Raw genomic sequence first — 19,990 nt, 5'->3', positions numbered from 1 at the left:
TAGCTGTGTGACCCTGGGCAAGTCACTTAACCCCCATTCCCCCCCTCCCCCACAAAAAAAAAGAATATTGCCTGAGACCCAGAAGTGGTCCCATAGCCAGAAGAAGGTCACGCCTCCTCTCTCTCCAAGGCTTTCTCCAGTCTTCTCTTCCTCTTCATTCTCTAGCCTCTCCTTCCATCCCCTTCTTCCCTTCCGGTAATCTCTGTCCCCTCCCCTCTTTCACCTCCACTTCCTTTCTCAACAAGAAAAAGGACTACACTGAGGGGATGGGAGGACGCTTGGGGGGGAGCGAGGTGGGGCAGTGAGGAAGAGAGGAACCAGCACGGGGCGGGGCTATTACCCAGCAGCCTCTAGGGAACTTAAGAGAAAAGTGTCACCCAGACTTATACTCAGTTGCCTCTTTTCTCTCCCCAAGGACAGGCTTTCTGGGCGGACTCGAAGACCACACATCCAGCTCTCACCTGGGGCCAATAATAATGAGGATGGGGAGGGAGCGAGGGCTGTTGACATTCGAAATTCTACCACATGACCTCGCGCAACAATCACCCTTCACACCACCCCAGCCCCCAGCCCCCCGCCCTCCTGGCCAGCGAAGCCCACAGCCGTTAGGTGCCCTGGGCCGCGCATGCGCTGTCTTACTCCGCCTCTCCATCCCCTAAATTCTTACCTCACCTCACTTGGGTCTTAGGTCTAAGGCTGAAAAGTGACTTCACAGGCCAAGTCCGATTCCGCTCCTTTTACGGATGAGGAAACTGAGACCCAGGGAGGTTGATTTTCATTAGCTGTTTAGCTCCTTGAAAACAGATTCCATGTTTTGCCGTGTTGGTGAATGCCTGGCACCCAGTAGCCGCTTAACTGGGACTTCTTGCCTTGACTTAAACGATTTACCCAAGATCACAAGTAGTAATAGGCAGATGTGGGAACGGAACTCCAGATTCTGACTCCTCATCCAGTGTGTCCTATGAATGTCCTATGAAAGTTAAATGACTTTCACACAATCACAGGATGAATCTCAGAGTGGCTAGGGAGTCTCTCTAGTTCAGTTCTTACCTGAACAAGAATTCCTCTTTATCACAATCACAAGTCATCCCCCTCTCCTTGAAAATCTCCAGTTGGGAGGTCACTGCTTCCTGAGGCCATCTAATTCCACTTTATAACAACTTTTAAATGTTTCCTACTGCCAAGCCTAAAATCGGCTTTTTTTGCAACTTTCATCTCTTGTCTCTGGTTCTGCCCTGTAAGGCTAACCAGAGATAACCAGGCAGAAATAAATTTAATTACTTCTTAAAATTTCAGCCTTCAAATACTTGAAGATAGCTATCATGACCCCCTGAACCTGAAGACAATTATCTTTGTAATACAAGTTTACATCATCTGGTGACTTCCTTTTAACTCTCATACTCAAAGACTGCTATAGATAAAAACCTGGGCAAAACAGGCAGAGTTGAGATGTGAAGAAAAGCTTGACAAAAAGCAAAAATTGAGGGTAGAGAGCATTTCTCTCTCCACAAAAGTTTCCAGTTTTTCAATGTGCTTCTCCATTTCTGAATAGGCATGCCAAACACAGTAAGTGTATGAGCAAATCAAGTAACATATTACATTTTTAGATTCCTAACAGAGGGAGGGACTTAGTTTTTTAAAAAATGTTATGTTTAAATGTTTAATTAACAACTTTAGGGCAGCAAGGTGGTACAGTGGATAGAGCACTGGCCCTTAAATTGGAAGGACCTGAGTTCAAATCTTACCTCAGACACTTAGTAGCTATGTGACCCTGGGCAAGTCACTTAACTCTAATTGCCTAAAACATCCAGGGCCATCTCCAGTTGTCTTGCTATATATCTTGCCACTGTACCCAGATGGCTCTGAAGGAGAGAGTGAGGTTGGTGACTTTGTACAGCGTTCCCTCAATAAAATTCAATTCACTTTAAGTCATGACATCATCCCAATGTTATGGCCCTCTTCGAGAATGAAGGACAAACAACAACAATTAAAAACTTTAATATTATACTTAATACCTTAAAATATTATTATATCTTTTTTTTTTTTTAGTGAGACAATTGGGGTTAAGTGACTTGCCCAGGGTCATACAGCTAGTAAGTGTTAAGTGTCTGAGACCAGATTTGAACTCAGGTACTCCTGAATCCAGGGCCAGTGCTCTATCCACTGCACCACCTAGCTGCCCCTATTATTATATCTTTTAAAAATTTCTCCAAATTTTTACCCTAAAACAAAAGAAAACAACAAAACTAATGCTTTACCACCAGCAGCAGTGAGTTGAATCATTTCTGGAAATGATTTCTGGAAGAGAAAAAAATGTAATGTTCTATCTCTTGAGGATTACTAAAGGACTACAGAACTTGGAAATATATCATCTGCAAAGCTCTAATTCCTTCAATTGCGTTTCCTTCTCTTATTGCTATAGTTAATTTTTCTAGTGCAATATTAAATAATAGTGATGATATTGGGTATCCTTGCTTTACCCTTGATCTTACTGGGAAGGCTTCTAGCTTATTATCCCTATTATATGTAAGACTTATAGTTGTTTGAAGGTGAATATTGGAGAATTCAGGTGATTTCCTGTTCACTCCACCATCTTGGCTCCTAGACATCCACTTGCCAGGTTTTTCGACATCATTTGTTTGCTCAAAGTCACCAGTTCTGTGAAAGAGCTTGTTTGGGTTATGGAATTCCTAAAAAAGGAATTGAGTTACTGAGAATTTTCGAGTTTATTTATAACATAGAAGTGATTTCTAGTCATTTATCTCTACACCACAATGAGTTTAAACTTGAGGGAAAAAGAGAAAAAAACAAATGAAATGCATTAAGTGCAATCAGGTGTGTGTGTGTGTATGTGTGTGTGTGTGTGTCCTGGTAAATTTTTACTGCTTATTGGTGCTTCGGGAATTGTCCTATGGTATTATTTGGATGTTTCTTGGAGCAATTGTGTCGTGAGTTCAAGAGCTCACTGCCTTTCCTCTGCCATCTTGACTCCGCCCCAGAAAGACCCTTTACTGCTTATTGGAACACCATGAAAGTGATAATAATTATATCCAGCCTTAAGCTGTGATTACTGAAACTTGTTATTTGAGGTAAAATCTCTTGGGACTGTAACTGATATTGTTTTAAGTTTTGAGTTGTCTGTTGGATCATTAAGTCAGAAGTCCACCATTTGATTGTGAACCGTGACAGGTGGATATCTGTATGTAAGGAAAAAAAGATTCAGAGGGCGACTTTGACATGGCTGAAGGTAAAAGTATCTTGCCTAGGTTTCCCTATTATTGTGCTTTCTTTTACAAGAAAGGAAAAAGAAGAAAATATAGGGATTAGAGAAAAAAAAACATTTACATTAAATGACTGATTAAAGCCTGACATCCAAAATCAAAAAAGAATTGACAAATATATTGGGTGAAGAGCCATTCTTCAATAGACATCTAGCTAAAAAATGTGAAAAAAAGATACAAACCATCAACACAAGCCTGAAAAAAATGTGCAAAATTACTAACAATGAGAGAAATACAAACTTCATGTATCTCTTAAAGCATTCCTTCACAATCATCAAGCTAGGAAAAATGCTAAAAGATGAGAAAACTAGTTGTTAGAAGTGTTGTAGGAAGATAGACTCCACTAATTTATAGTTGGTGAAGCTGTGAATTGGTTTAAGCTTTCTAAAATTAGGTCAAGAAAAATTACTAAATTGATCATTTTGACCCAGCAATCCCAATACCAGGACTGCACCCCCAAGGAGGTTATTGATAGCAAGAAAAGATCCATATGTTTAAAAATGTTCATAGTAGAGCTGTGTGCAATAGCAAAAAGTTGGAAACAACTTATTCATCCAACTCTAGAAGAATTGTTGAATTATGGCATGTGGTTGTAATAGAATATTCATCATAAGGAAATATGAATATGAATAATTTAGAGGGCAGGTGATGATTTGTATGAAATGATAGGAAAAAAAGCAGGGTCAAAATACTGATTTATACAATGCCAACTGTAGGGGCCAAATTTAATATGGGGAGAGTTAATTGGGTGGCTCACCGTAATATTGGGGTTCAGAAAATGAGGTACCTCTAGGTCCAAAGTTTCTTCCCCTCTGAACTGCCTTTTTTAGTTATTTCTCCCAGGCCAATAAGAAAGGAGCTTAACAGCTTCCTTTCCACAAACAAATCAGGTTTTATTTAATGGGAATAAAATACACAGCAAAGGTGAAATTAATAAAGTCAAGGACAAGGGAATAGGGAAAAAGGAAAATGGATAATCTCCCTAACTCTAACAAAAACCTATACAATCCCCAAACTGGCTTCCAGCTCAGCTAATTCAAAGGGCTGGATTTAACTCACCACCAGGGGTCCATAATTTCTATGGCAGCAAGTCCACTCTGAAGCTCCTTCAAGGCCAGAGAGCAAGTGAGGGTGTGTGTATGTCTGCTAATTCCTGTTGGGGTCCCCTTTTCTACCTTTTTTCTCCCTCCCCCAAAGGGGAGGTCTTTCAAGTAGTGTGACTGAGACTGGTTCCCTGTTGATGACACAGTCCACAGCCTCTGAGGACACTCCTTCTCAGGGTTGGCCAAGTTAGACTAGGTCTGACAGGGCAGGCCAGGCGTGACTCAAATCTAATCATCTTTAAGTGGGTACTTAGTAGTTCCTCATTCACACTCAATTCAAACACTACTAAATCAATCAAGTCAGACCCCTGGGCGTCTGCCAAATTCCATTATTTTACCACACTACAATAAAGTAAAAAAAAAAAAAAGTTGACATTGAGGGGCCACAAAACTATTGCCAAATCCAACTGTTATTGCCAGCACCACCTATTAAAGGTATCCTCATTTCTGTTAACAACTGAAAACCTTGTTTATGGGGAATGTGCTTTTTAAAGGGAAGAGATGTTGTTTGGGTGTTTTTTGGGAAGTGTCTAATGTGATTAAGAAAACCAACAACCCAATAGATACTTTTAAAATATAATTCACCAAACTCATACCAGGAAAAAATTAGAAGACACGAGATCAGAAACTTTTCACAACTCTACCTAGGGGAATGTTTTGTAACCAGGCCAAAGGAAGAGAAGAGTTTATAAAGAATAAACTAAATATTTTTAATTACATGAAATGAAAGATTTTGCATGGACAAAACCAATGTTCTTAAAATAGAAGGGGTGGGGATCCTTACAGCAATTATCTCTGTTAAAGAAATTATATGTCATTATCTGTAAAGACTGGCACCCACAACTGTTGGGAAGAGGAGATCCTGTTGGGATCCGGGCAGGTAAGGTTTGGACTTGGGCTATTGAGAGAAGGGGTCTGCTCAACTCCCAATTTGAATTAGAATTCCAAATACCATACAAAGAGCAAATGTCCAATGGTGTGTTGCACTTTGTGAGCTTCATGGCAGGCCTAGATGACCCATGTACTTTTGTCTGGGGAATTACAGCAATAAGCTGTGGTAAAAAGTACGCCAGTTTTTGAAGGACCACCCTTTCGGGGAGGAGGACCGTGACAAACGGCTGTGCATGGGCTACGCATACCACCTCCGTCTGTTAGGCACTCCACTTCTGGGGTGCGAGCTTAAAAGGCAAGGAGAGAACGGAAGTGGGGTCTTTTTTGGTCCACTCTCCTTGTCCGCTGAGTGGCTCTGCACACACAGACACTGACTGAGGTTCTACTTGGCCCAGTTCTCCATAACAGCACGTGCTTGACGCAGCTCTCAGCTTCAGAGGTGGCCTTGGGTTTTTTGGTGAGTTCTATACGAAATATAGACTAAGCTTAGATTTAAGACTATTTGTTTGTATTTCTACTTTCCTACCCCTCTAATTAACATCACCTTGTAATTTCCAAACAATAAAAGCTCCAACTAGAGACCAGAGGCTTCTTCCACTTACTAGTCTGGGAGATAAATAAGAGAAAGGTTAAAAGGGGAGGTTAATGCTCTAGTATCCAATTTTAAATCTCACAAAGCATGGGAAAAGTAAATGAAAGACCACAAAGCTTCCTTTCCCTTTATAATTGTTAACCATGATCTATCTGTGGGTAACTGGAGTTTTAGTCACTATAACCTCTCATTGTAAATCACCAGTATGGCCCTCAACAACAATGTGGTTATGTCATGTTTTTGAATTGGCAAAGCTTCTGATTCACTATACAAACATGTAAACTGGTAGATTGGAACAAAAAGGTATTCAAATGGCACAGGCCTTCTGAAGTATCTACCAGATCCATACCAAGAAGAAAAGTAATTCAAGTTCCCACCACACTTTCAATAGGATTTTTTGGTTTTGTTTGGGGGTTTGGGGTTTTGTTTTGTTTTGTTTTGTTTTGCAGGGCAGTGAGAATTAAGTGACTTGCCCAGGGTCACACAGCTAGTAAGAGTCAAGTATCTGAGACCAAATTTGAACTCAGGTCCTCCTGAATCCAGGGCCAGTGCTTTATCAACTTCACCACCTAGCTGCCCCAACAGGAGGTTTTTATTTGATGTTCCAGGGTCTCATTATATTTCTTTCCAGGATTCCTAATGCCCTTTTCTTCAAGGTTTCCACAAGCCAGGATAGACATTTTAAGTAGTGAGATAGCTTTGGTCTCTGGAGGTGCAGAAGGAAAGCAAATGAGCTGGGTCTGACAGATTTTTCTGAGTACAAGCAGTGTGAAGTCTGATGATTATGTCACTGTCTTAATATACTTAGAAAATTAAAACAGAGCAAACAGTTTGTCATGGCCTCTGTGAGAACCTTAATTCTTCATGGTCCTAGAGAAAGAAGGTCAGAGTTTAAATCATACTTCTGTTGCACTCTGGGAACAATCAACAATCAACAAGTATTAATTAATGTCTAAGATTTGCCAGGCACTGTGGTGGGTAGTAGGTGTGCAGATAAAAAGAAGGCAATATGTACATATGTGTATGTGTATATACATATATGTAATATATATGCATATGTGTATATATAACTATACACATAGACATATAAATATGTACATATACATATGTAATTTGCAAAACTCAACAGCATTAAAATCATCTGAAATAAGTATTTACATAAATACATACACGTACACACACACATACATATGTTTATACAGAAATGTAAAGAGAATGCTTTCTATGAGGAAGAGAAAGAAGGCCAATTTGGTTGTATCACAGAATATGGGAAGAGAAGTAAGGTACAATATATGTGTAAAGATAGGTTAGGGTTAAATTCTGAAGGGCTTTAAAAGCTAAACAAATCTGACCATGTCACTCTCCTATTCAGATAACTCTGGTGGCTCCCTATTGCTACAACAATAAAATAAGATGTGTGTTTAAGGAAAAGCGTGGAATGGACAGAAAGGCTTTATAATACTTAAAGTACAGGAGGAGAATCCAGGGAGAAATAGCTCCATGCCCAAAAGCTGAGTCAATTTCCATTGTTTCATATGATAATGACATCACTTGAAGTTCTCCTTCAATTTTAATTAAAATTTGCTTTCCTTCTGTTCCTGGTCTCTTTGTGCTTTCTAAATGCTACTTCCTATTCTACCCCTGAGAAAACAGCGCATACTCACACAGCCCAGGGATTAGACTCCAGAGCAGGAAATATTAAAGTAACAAGATGTACAATGCTCAGGAGACAAGGTTTTCTTTTTTATTTGAGCTCTAAATTATGAACAATACCATGTCAAGAGCCAAAGAGGCAAGAGGCAAAACAACAGGAACTAAGAGCAAACACACTCTGAGAAACAGTTCTCTCCCATCTATGCAAACACTTTGTGGGTGTAGGAAGAAAAGAAGAGATGACCATTAGTGGGATAACCCTGGACAGAGAAGCTTCCTTGCTCTTTAATTTGATGGCAGTCAGTGAATCAATCAGTGTTTATTAAGCATTTACTAAGCATTAAGGATACTAAGAAAGGCCAAAAACACCAAAACCAATCCCTGCTCTCAGAGTTTACAATCTAATGGAGGAGACTATGAAAAAACTATATACAAACAAGATACATACAGAATAAACTGAAGGTAGTCTCAGGAGAAGGTATTAAGATTAAGGAGGACTGGGAAATGTTACCTACAGAAGGTGGGATTTTCGCTGAGACTTGAAGGAAAATAGTAAAGTTAGGAGGTAGATATAAGCAGGGAGAATATTCCAGGCACGGGGGCTAGTCAATGAAAATGGTATATGGGAAATGAAGTGTCTCATTCAAGGAATAGCCAGGAGGCCAGTGTCAATGGATTTCAAAGTATGGGAAAGGGAGTAAGGTATAAGAGAACTGGAAGGGAAGGTAGCACCTCATGCAGAACAAAGGGTCATAGCTTTAGAGCTACAAAGTACTTGAGAGGGCACCTGTTCCAACACCTTCACATCACAGACTCAATAATTTGCCTATGGTTGCATCTGAATCTAGATCCTTAGACTGAAGAGCCAAGGTTCTTTCCACAGAATTATGTAACTTCAGGAAAATATCAAGGGAACATTTCTTGCAAAAATGGACATGATAAAAGACAAAAATTGTAAGGACTTAACAGAAGTAGAAGAGATTAAGAAGTCACAAGAATATACAGAAGAACAAGACAAGAAAGATCTTAACATCACTGATAACCACAATGATGTGGTCTACTGGCCTAGAGCCAGACATCCTGGAGAATGAAGTCAAGTGGGCCTTGGGAAGCATTGCTAAGAATAAGTCCAGTAATGGGATTCCAGCAGAACTATTTAAAATCCTAAAAGATGATGCTGTTAAAGTGCCACACTCAATATGCTAGCATATTTGCAAAACTCAACAGCATTAAAATCATCTGAAATAAAAAGGAAACTGAGGATAACAGTTACCAAGCCATCTATTATTTAATTTGCAAAGCTGGCATTTGCACATCAAACCAGGTCATCTGACTCCTCAGAGGTCAGAGACAAGGTGTGATTTACAGAGCTGATTTTTATAAAAAAAAAAAGAAGAAAAAAAAATGCAGAAACTTGTTTCCAAGATAATTCAACTGGACAAGGCAGGTCATCTGACTAATTAGCTTCTCCCAGGCTTTCTTCCCCAAGTCCTTTCCTTTCAGTCAGTGCCTTTTGTAACCAGAAAGTGTACTGGGAAATAGGAACTTGTCATGAGTCCCCCATTTTCCATAGAAGATTCCATTTCCCAACTTAGACTCTAGTTCAAGAAGAAAGGGAACTTATCCACTAAGACTGGAAAGAGGAACTTAACCTCTGGTCAACCCCCACTTTCTGCCAGAAGGGGAAACTTAGTTTTTAAGAGTATTCCTATGATTATTTTATTATGTCTTCTTCTAAATATATTCTAAATTTATTCCAAATTCTTATCTGCTACTAAATGATAAAGTCTTCTCAATCTATATATTCACTAAATCTATGGGTAACCTAGACTTAAGAGACAAATCTATGTTAGTCTGGCTTAGCTGAGAGCTAGCTCTTCTTTTTTTTTTTTTAATAAAGTATTTTTTTCCCCATTACATGTAAAGATAATTCTCAACTTTTGTTTATACAAGCTTTCCAATTTCAGATTTTTATCCCTCCCTCCCCTCCCTCCCCCCTCCCCTAGACAGCCGGTAATCTGATATAGGTTATATATACATATAAATATATATATATATATAAAATAACATTAAACATATTTCTGCATTAGTCATGTTATAAGAGAAAAGTCAGAGCAATGAGGAAAAACCTCAAAACAGAAAAACAACAGCACCCAAAACAAAAGAAATAGTATGGTTCAATCAGCATCTATACTCCACAGTTCTTTTGTTTTTCCTCTGTATTTGGAGATCCTCTTCCATCATGAGTACCCTGGAACTCTTCTGTACCACTGCATTGGTGAGAAGAATCAAGTCCATCACAGTAAATCAACACACAATGTTGATGATACTGTGTACAATGTTCTTCTGGTTCTGCTCATCTCACTCATCATCAGCCCATGCAAGACCCTCCAGGTTTCTCTGAACTTCTCCTGCTCATTGTTTCTTACAGCACAATAGAATTCCATTACATGCATATACCGCAACTTGTCCAGCCATTCTCCAATTGATGGGCATCCCCTCAGTTTCCAATTCCTTGCCACCACATAAAGAGCAGCTATAAATATTTATGTACATGTGGGTCCCTTTCCCCCTTCCATGATCTCTTTGGGAAAAAGACCCAAAAGTGGTATTGCTGGGTCAAAGGGTATGCACAGCTTTATCGTCCTTTGGGCATAATTCCAAATTGCTCTCCAGAATGGTTGGATCAGTTCATAGCTCCACCAACAATGCATTAGTGTTCCAATTTTTCCACAGCTTCTCCAGCATTTATTATTTTCCTTTTTTGTCATTTTAGCCAATCTGATAGGTGTCAGGTGGTACCTCAGAGTTGTTTTAATTTGCATTTCTCTAATCATTAGTGATTTAGAGCATTTTTTCATATGGGAATAGATAGCTTTGATTTCTTCATCAAAAAAACTGCCTGTTCATATCCTTTGACCATTGCTCAATTGGGGAATGACTTGGATTCTTATCAATTTGATTTATTCCCTATATATTTTAGAAATGAGGCCTTTATCAGAAGTACTGGCCATAAAAATTGTTTCCCAGCTTTCTGCCTCCCTTCTAATTTGGAATGCATTGCTTCTGTTTGTACAAAACCTTTTTAATTTAATGTAATCAAAATCATCCATTTTACATTTTATAATATTCTCTATCTCTTGTTTGGTCATAAACTATTTTCTTTTCCAAAGATCTGAAAGGTAGACTATTCCTTTCTCTCCTAATTTACCTATGGTATAACCTCTTATGTCTAAATCATGTATCTATTTTGACCTTATTTTAGTATAAGGTGTAAGATGTTGGTCTATGCCTAATTTCTGCCATACTATCTTCCAGTTTTCCCAGCAGTTTTTGTCAAATACTGAGTTCCTATCCCAGAAGCTGGAGTCTTTGGGTTTATCAAACACTACATTACTAGTGTCATTTACTACTGCATTTCCTGAGCCTAGCCTATTCCATTGATCTACCACTCTGTTTTTTAGCCAGTTCCAGATAGTTTTGATGACTGCCACTTTATAGTAAAGCTCCAGGTTTGGTACTGCTAACCCACCTTCCTGTGCATTTTTTAAATTATTTCCCTGGATATTCTTGATTTTTTGTTTTTCCAGATGAATTTTGCTATTATTCTTTCTAGCGCTATACAATAATTTTTAGGTAGTCTGATTGGTATGGCACTGAATAAGTAAATTAATTTAGGTAGTATTGTCATTTTTACTATATTACCTCTGCCTATCCATGAGCAATTGGTATCTTTCCAATTATTTAGATCTGATTTGATTGGTGTGAAGAGTGTTTGGTAATTGTGTTCATAGAGTTCCTGGGTTTGTCTTGGCAAATAGACTCCCAAGTATTTTATATTATCTACCATTACTTTAAATGGAATTTCTCTTTCTATCTCTTGCTGCTGGACTTTGTTGGTCATGTATAGAAATGCTGATGATTTATGTGGATTTATTTTATATCCTGCTACTTTGCTAAAGTTGTTAATTGTTTCAAGTAATTTTTGAGTTGATTCTCTAGGATTCTTTAAGGATATTATCAGCAAAGAGTGATAGTTTTGTTTCCTCCTTGCCTATTCTAATTCCTTTAATTCCTTTCTCTTCTCTGATTGCTAAAGCTAACATTTCTAGGACAATATTAAATAATAGGGGTGATAATGGATATCCCTGTTTCACCCCTGATCTTATTGGGAAGGCCTATAATTTATCTCCATTGCATATAATGCTTGCTGATGGTTTTAGGTAGATACTGTTTATTATTTTGAGGAAAGCTCTACCTATTCCTAAGCTCTCTAGTGTTTTTATTAGGAATGGGTGCTGTATTTTGTCAAAAGCTTTCTCTGCATCTATTGAGATAATCATATGATTTTGGTCAGTTTTCTTATTGATGTGGTTGATTATGTTAATAGTTTTCCTAATGTTGAAATGGCCCTGAATTCCTGGTATAAATCCCACCTGGTCATAGTGTATTATCCTGGTGAGCACTTGCTGTAATCTCCTTGCTAATATCTTATTTAACATTTTAGCATCAATATTCATTAGGGAAATTGGTCTATACTTTTCTTTCTCTGTTTTTGCTTTGCCTGGTTTTGGTATAACCACCATATTTGTATCATAAAACGAATTTGGTAGGACTCCTTCTTCACCTATTTTTCCAAATAATTTGCATAATATTGGAATTAATTGTTCTTTAAATAGTTAGTAAAATTCACCTGTAAACCCATCTGGCCCTGGGGATTTTTTCTTAGGGAGTTCATTAATGGCTTGTTCAATTTCTTTTTCTAATATGGGCTTATTTAAGGATTTTATTTTCTCTTCAGTTAACCTGGGCAGTTTGTATTTTTGTAAATATTCATCAATTTCATTTAGATTGTCAAATTTATTGGCATACAGTTGGGCAAAATAATTCCTAATTATTGATTTAATTTCCACTTCATTGGTGGTAACATCACCCTTTTCATTTTTGATACTGGTAATTTGGTTTTCTTCTTTCTTTTTTTTAAATCAAATTAACCAATATTTTATCTATTTTATTGGGTTTTTCATAAAACCAGCTCTTAGTTTTATTGATTAATTCTATAGTTTTCTTGCTTTCAACCTTATTAATTTCTCCTTTAATTTTCAGGATCTCGAGTTTAGTATTTAATTGGGGATTTATAATTTTTCTTTTTCTAGCTTTTTAAGTTGCATGCCCAATTCATTAATCTCCTTTTTCTCTTTTTTATTCATGTAAGCATTTAGAGCTATAAATTTTCTCCTAAGCACTGCTTTGGCTGCATCCCATAGATTTTGGTATGTTGTCTCATTATTGTCATTCTCTTGGATATAGTAATTGATTATTTCTATGATTTGTTGTTTGACCCATTTATTCTTTAGAATGAAATTATTTAGTTTCCAATTGATTTTCAGTCTACTTTTCCATGGCTCTTTCTTACATGTAATTTTTATTGCATCATGATCTGAGAAGGATCCATTTACTATTTCTGCCTTTCTACATTTGACTATGATGTTTTTGTGCCCTAATACATGGTCAATTTTTGAAAATGTGCCATGTACTGATGAGAAAAAGGCAAATGCCTTTCTATCCCCATTCAATTTTCTCCAGAAATCTATCATGTCTAACTTTTCTAGTAATCTATTCACTTCTTTCACTTCTTTCTTATTTATTTTTTGGCTAGATTTATCTAATTCTTAGAGGGGGAGATTCAGATCCCCCACTAGTATACTATTACTGTCTAATTCGTCTTGTAACTCATTTAACTTCTCCTCTAAGAACTTGGATGCTATACCACTTGGCGCATATATATTTAATATTGATATTACTTCATTATCTATAGTACCTTTTAGCAAGATGTACTTGCCTTCCTTATCTCTTTTAATGAGATCTATTTTTACCTGTGCTTTGTCTGAGATAAGGATTGCTACCCTCTGCTTTTTTTACTTTAGCTGAAGCATAATATATTCTGCTCCAGCCTTTTACTTTTACTCTGTGTGTATCTCTCTGCTTCAAATGTGTTTCTTGTAAACAGCATATTGTAGGATTCTGGTTTTTAATCCACTATGCAATTTGCTTCTGTTTTATAGCAGAGTTCATCCCATTCACATTCACAGTTATTATTACTGTCTATTCCCCTCCATTCTATTTACCCCCATTGTACTTTTCCCCCTTCTTTCACCCTATTCCTCCTCACCAATTTTTTGCTTCTTACCCCTGCCTCCCCCAATCTGCCCTCCCTTTTTATCACCCCCTCCATTTTCTTTACCCTTTTCTTCCTTGCTTTTTTCCTCTCTTCTATCAGTCCCCCCTTTCCCTTCCCCTTTTACTTCCCTAAAGAATGAGCTAAGTTTTTTTTATCCCAATGAATGTTATTCCCTCTTTGAATCAAATCTGATGAGGGTAGGGTTGAAACAATGTTCACCCTTCCTTTCTTTCCCTCTATTGTATTAGTTTTTTTTTCATCTCTTCATATGATGTAATTCACTCCATTCCACCTTACCTTTCCTCTCCTCCCCATAGACTCCCCTTTTAACCCCTTAATTTTCTTTGTATCATCACATCAAAGACAATTTATATTTATACCCTCTGTGTAAAGTCCTTCTCTCTGCCCAAATACATTTACAGTTCTTAAGAGTTGTGAGTATTATCTTCCTGTGTAGGGATGTAAACAGTTTAACCTAATTAACTTTTTTTCCCCCTCTGTTTACCTTTTTAAACTTCTCTTGAGTCTTGTATGTTAAGATCGAATTTTCTATTCAGTTCTTGTCTTTTCATCAGGAAGCATTGAAAGTCCCCAATGTCATTGAATGTCCATCTTTTACCCTGAAAGAGAATGCACATTTTTGCTGGGTAATAGATTCTTGGCTGCAATCCAAGCTCCTTTGCCTTCCGGAATATCATATTCCAAGCCTTGCGGTCCTTTAATGTTGAAGCTGCCAGGTCCTGAGCAATCCTGACTGTGGCTCTATGATATTTAAATTGCTTCTTTCTGACTGCTTGGAGTATTTTCTCCTTCACCTGATAATTCTGGAATTTGGCTACAATATTCCTTGGGGTTTTCCTTTTGGGGTCTCTTTCAGGAGGTGATTGGTGGATTCTTTCCATGATGATTTTATCCTCTGATTCTATGATATCAGGGCAGTTCTCCTTAATAATTTCCTGGAATATGGTGTCTAGATTCTTTTTCTGATCATGGCTTTCAGGCAGTCCAAGGATTCTCAAATTGTCTCTCCTGGATCTGTTTTCCAGATCAGTTGTCTTTCCAATGAGGTATTTCATATTTTCTTCTATTTTTTTCATTCTTTTGATTCTGCTTGACTGATTCCTGGTGTCTCATGGATTACTTATCTTCCAACTGTCCAATTTTTAATTTTAAGGCATTGTTTTCTTCAGTGAGATTATGCACCTTTTTTTTCCATTTGGCCAGATGAATTTTTTTTTTTTTAGTGAGGCAATTGGGGTTAAGTGACTTGCCCAGGTTCACACAGCTAGTAAGTGTTAAGTGTCTGAGATCAGATTTGAACTCAGGTACTCCTGACTCCAGGGCCAGTGCTTTATCCTCTGAGCCACCTAGCTGCCCCAGGCAGATGAATTTCTTAAGGCATTGTTTTCTTCAGTGAGATTATACACCTTTTTTTTTTTTTCTATTTGGCCAGATGAATTTTTTTAAGGCATTGTTTTCTTCAGTGAGATTATGCACCTTTTTTTCCATTTGGCCAAATGAATTTTTTAGGGCATTGTTTTCTTCAGTGAAATTATGCACCTTTTTTTCCATTTGGCCAAATGAATTTTTTAGGACATTGTTTTCTTCAGTGAAATTATGCACCTTTTTTTCCATTTGGCAAGATGAATTTTTTAAGGAATTGTTTTCTGCAGTCAATCTTTGTGCTTCCTTTTCCAAGCTGCTGATTCTTTTTTCATTGTTTTCTTGTTTTGCTTTTATTTTTCTCCCCATTTTTTCTTCTACCTCTCTCAATTGATTTTTAAAATCCTTTTTGAGCTCTTCCAGGAAGGCTTTTTGTTCTTGAGACCAATTCACCTTCCCTAGTGAGGCATCACATGTAGGCAATTTGAGGGTATTGTCCTCATCTGAGTTTGTGTTTGCCTCTTCCCTGTTGATACAGAAGCTCTCAATAGAGAGGGCTCTTTTTTGCTTCTTACTCATTATTGCAGCTTATTTATTTATTTTTTAAGTTGAGGTCTGCTCTGGGGGCACCAGGGTTCCTGTTTTGAGCTTCTTGTGCTGGGGTATAGGTGCTGTGTCACCGACTTTTTACACACTGAGGCCTTTATGGTATATGCAGTTCCCCTGCCCTGCACTTCCTGTCTGAACAAGCTGGGATCAGTGGGCCTAGTCACTTCTATCCTTTTCGTGGCCCTCCAGCTGGCAACCTGTCCTCTCGGGTGGTATACGTGGGTTTTGCCACTGTCCTGCTGTGTCACCAGATTTTTGAGCCAGGATCCAGGGGCCTCAGTTGCTCAGCTGTGGCCCACAGCTTCCTGCTGACTTGCCCCGACTCCCTCGGCACTGCGCTGCCACCCTGCGCTGCACCTCCCTTTTGCCCGAGTCAGACCGACCTTTCCTGAAGTTTTCTAAACTATCTCTGGTTGGAATTCTGTGTCTCTCTGTCTCTTTGCAGGTTCTGTAGTTTCAGAATCCATCCAGAGGCTTGATTTGATGTTCCTTTTGAGGGAACAGAAGGAGAGCTCAGGCAGCTTGCTGATTCCTCTCCGCCATCTTGGCTCCCACCGAGCTAGCTCTTCTTCTTCTTTTTTTTTTTTTGCAGGGAAATGGGGGTTAAGTGACTTGCCCAGGGTCACACAGCTAGTAAGTGTCAAGTGTCTGAGGCTGGATTTGAATTCTGGTACTCCTGAATCCAGGGCTGGTGCTTTATCCACTGCGCCACCTAGCTGCCCCCGAGCTAGCTCTTCTTAAAGAAGGGAGCATAATATTATAATCAAATTAAAAATAACTTTTGATGACCATGGCTCTGTGGATACAATTTTCACTCAAAAATACCACACTGCAAATGGCCAAAATTGTGAGGTACAAAAGCCTTGTATAATCAAGAAATGGCCAGTGCTTCCTCTAGTCAGAGGTTAAAGTGGCTCTGGGCAGTTTATTGGTGGCTGGGGAGGTAACTTTGGTGAAAATGATCACTTTTGCCCTAGTGGAAACTTCAGTGGTTATGGTGGTTTTGGTGGAAGTTGGGGTGGTGGAGGATATTGTGAAAATGAAGATGGCTCCAATGGATTTGGCAATGATAGAAGCCACTTTGGGGGTGGTGGAAGCTATAATGATTTTAGCAATTACAGTAATGACTTCAAACTTTGGTTTCAGGAAGGGAGGAAACTTTGGAGGCTGAAGTTCTGGACCTCATGGTAGGATTCAATATTTTGCCAAACTATATAACTAAGGTGACTATGGTTGTTCCATTAGTAGCATTAGTTATGATAGTAGCAGAAAATTTTAATTACTGTTAAAGGAACAATATATAGCAGGAGAAAAGGGCCAGGGAAATAATAATAATAATAGTTGTTATTGTTCAGGCATTTTCAGTCATGTCCAACTCTACATAACCCTATATGGGGTTTTCTTGGCAAAGATACTGCACTGGTTTGCCATTTACTTCTCTAGCTCATTTTATAGTTGAGGAAACTAAGACAAACAGGGTTAAGTGACTTGCCCAGGGTCACACAGCTAGTAATTGTCTGAGGCTAGATTTGAACTTAGGAAGATGAGTCTTCCTGACTCCAGGTCCAGTCTTCTATCCACTGTACCACCTAACTACCATTAGTAATAATAATGGCTAACATTTGTATGGTACTTAATAAGTGCCAGGGACTATGCTAAATACTTTATAATAATTATCTCATTTGATCCTTACAACATTCCTGGGAAATGGGTGCTATTATTATTCCCATTTGACAGATGAGAAAACTGAGGGAAACAGAGGCTAAGTAACTTGCCTGGAATCACACAGCTAGGGAGTGTCTGAGGCTTGATTTGAACTTAGGTCTTTCTGATTCCAGGCCAAGTCCTCTGTCTCCTATGCCATTTAGCTGCCAAGAAATCACAAGGAAGCTATAGGTTACAATAGTTTTGTGAACTCAGCTAAGCACAGGGATGGCAGGGCCTACCTGCCATAAGAAGACATGTTTTAAACAATACTTTCTGTTTATGGAAAAAAAATCCTGCTAGGACTGTGTTTGGGACTAATTGTGTAACTGGTTATTTTAGTTTCTGTTCTGTGGGAAGTGTGAAGTATGCCAACACGGGATTTTAATGTAGATTTTTTTTAACATCCATGCTGTTGATTGCTAAATGTAATAGTCTGATCTTGATGCTGAATAAATATGTCTTTTTAAAAAACTAGAGTTTAATATGTTCAGACCTTAATCTTTTGGGGAAGCTTCACATCCTGGGAAGAAGCAAGTCCCCTCCTCAGAATTGAACACCTCAAAAGAGAGATAGAAGTTACTGTAGTAACAGAGGATAGTTAGAGCAAGTTATAGGGGGAAGGAAGTCTACAAGAGGACAGAAGCCTTGGGGTTACTAAAAAAAAAAAAAAAACTGGACTGGGAGTCAAAAGGCAAGGATTTAAGTGAGGCAGAACCTTGCTCTCTCTTCCAGTCATAAAATTAAACCTAAAGCTAAAGTAGAATAAAAATATCTTAATGGCATGGCCAAAATAGCTAGGCCACTAACTTAAGCTGTAAATTGAAGAAGCAAGATTAATTGCCTATGTGGTAATTGACTAGAACACACTAGAATATTCTAGTAATTTTATAGTTATAAAGGCCTCCTATTTAATAATTTATAATTGTTGGGGTCTGTATGATTTGCAATTTCTTTATCTCCTCCTTTTCCTCCTCCTGGAATGCGGGAGGCAATGTGTTATTGATTTGTCACGATTTAACATTACAAATGGATTATTTTTCCCTGGCATCCTGTTCCCATTTACAACTTTTAGTGGGATATGTAGTAGGATATAACACAGTGGAGCTTTTATGAAGAGGATTATTCACTTCAAAAGTACCATTACAATTATACAAACTTATCTTCCCCAACACATAAGAGGCTTAATCCTCCTCTCCCCCTGTACCACCTCGGTCACTGGGGAGGGGAAAGGGATAAGGTTCACAGCTTAGTTTAGTTCTTTTATAGCACAGTCCCAGGTCCATGTTTAAACCCCTTCCTTGTGCTTGAGTTCCTGGCACCCTGGCTTCTCAGATATTCCATACCAGCCTGGCTGGCAGCTGTACTACCCCTGTCTGTGATTCTGGCTCCAGGCTCCAATGTCACCAAAGCTCAAACACCCCCAGGCTCATTTCTTGAAGCTCAGAAAAACTAGGCAGGCATAGCACCTGGGAGCAGAGGGGAAGGATGATAGGAAATCCAACAAACTGGAGCCCACTACTTATAAAGATGCAGATATAGAGTCAAGGAGTTTACACCCATCCTCGTTTTAGGAGACACAGAGAACTCCACATATGGCAAACTAGGCATGCTAAAAAGGCAGGTCACATGGATAACCACTTAATATTCTCAAGAATCCTCTCAAGAAGGTATTACAAAACAAAACAAAACAAAACCCCAGACTCTCTTTGTTAGTGGAGATTTGGGGAAGTAATAAGGACTTTATGCTAGTCAAAAGTCCTTCTTGCCATTGCTTGAAATATTAATACATATGGTTTTAATAAAGCTGAACATAAAACATAATAATGGAGAAACTTTTTTTTTCTCCCCTTGATCACTACAAGACTCAGTAGTCCTTTCCAGTTTTAAGATTTGCTCATTTTATGAGGTCCCTATTATAGGGATGAGAGAGAAATAAACTTCATTCATATCCTCTTCTCTCCAATCACACAGCCTGCACTCTGGTCCAGGGCCTCTTCATCTCTACCTTGGACCATTGAGTCTCAAGTCTCACCCTACTCCATGCCATCCTCCACCAAAATGATTTCCTTAAAGCACATGCCTGATCATGTCACCCTCACCTCCCCTCAGCACATCCCTTCACACCCCAATGACTTCCATCGGCTTCCTATTATCTCAAGGACCAGATAGAAACTATTCTGTTTGGTATTTAAAGCTCTTCATTACATGGCCAGTCCCTACCTTTCTAGTACTCTTACATTCTACTCCCCTTTAGTATCCAGTGACACTAACGTTCTTGCTAATTCTCACACAAGACCCTCTATATATCCTCTCTCTAAGCCTTAGTGCTTGCTGTCTCCGTGACTGGAATGCTTTGCCATCCTCATCATTACTCTGGCTTCCTTTCAAGACTCAGCTTAAATCTTCACAAGGAGGTCTTTCCCTGCCCCCCCCCTCCCTCAGCTGCTAGTGTCTTCCCTTCTCATATAATCTTCCACCTACTTATTATATAGAGGCAGCTAGATGGTACAGTGATAGAGTGCTGGGTGCAGGAAAACTCATCTTCCTGAGTTCAAATCTGGTCTCAAACACTTTCAAGCTGTGTGACCGT

At 38.6% G+C, this 19,990-nt stretch overlaps 1 pseudogene; it reads left to right on the top strand.

Moving 5' to 3' along the window:
* Positions 1 to 482: 482 nt before the first annotated feature.
* On the top strand, positions 483 to 16,972 carry LOC122754982 (annotated as a pseudogene).
* Positions 16,973 to 19,990: the final 3,018 nt, after the last annotated feature.

Source organism: Dromiciops gliroides, chromosome 4 (assembly GCF_019393635.1).
Source record: "Dromiciops gliroides isolate mDroGli1 chromosome 4, mDroGli1.pri, whole genome shotgun sequence".
Lineage (NCBI taxonomy): Eukaryota > Metazoa > Chordata > Mammalia > Microbiotheria > Microbiotheriidae > Dromiciops > Dromiciops gliroides.
This window is presented reverse-complemented; position numbering and strand designations above follow the sequence as displayed.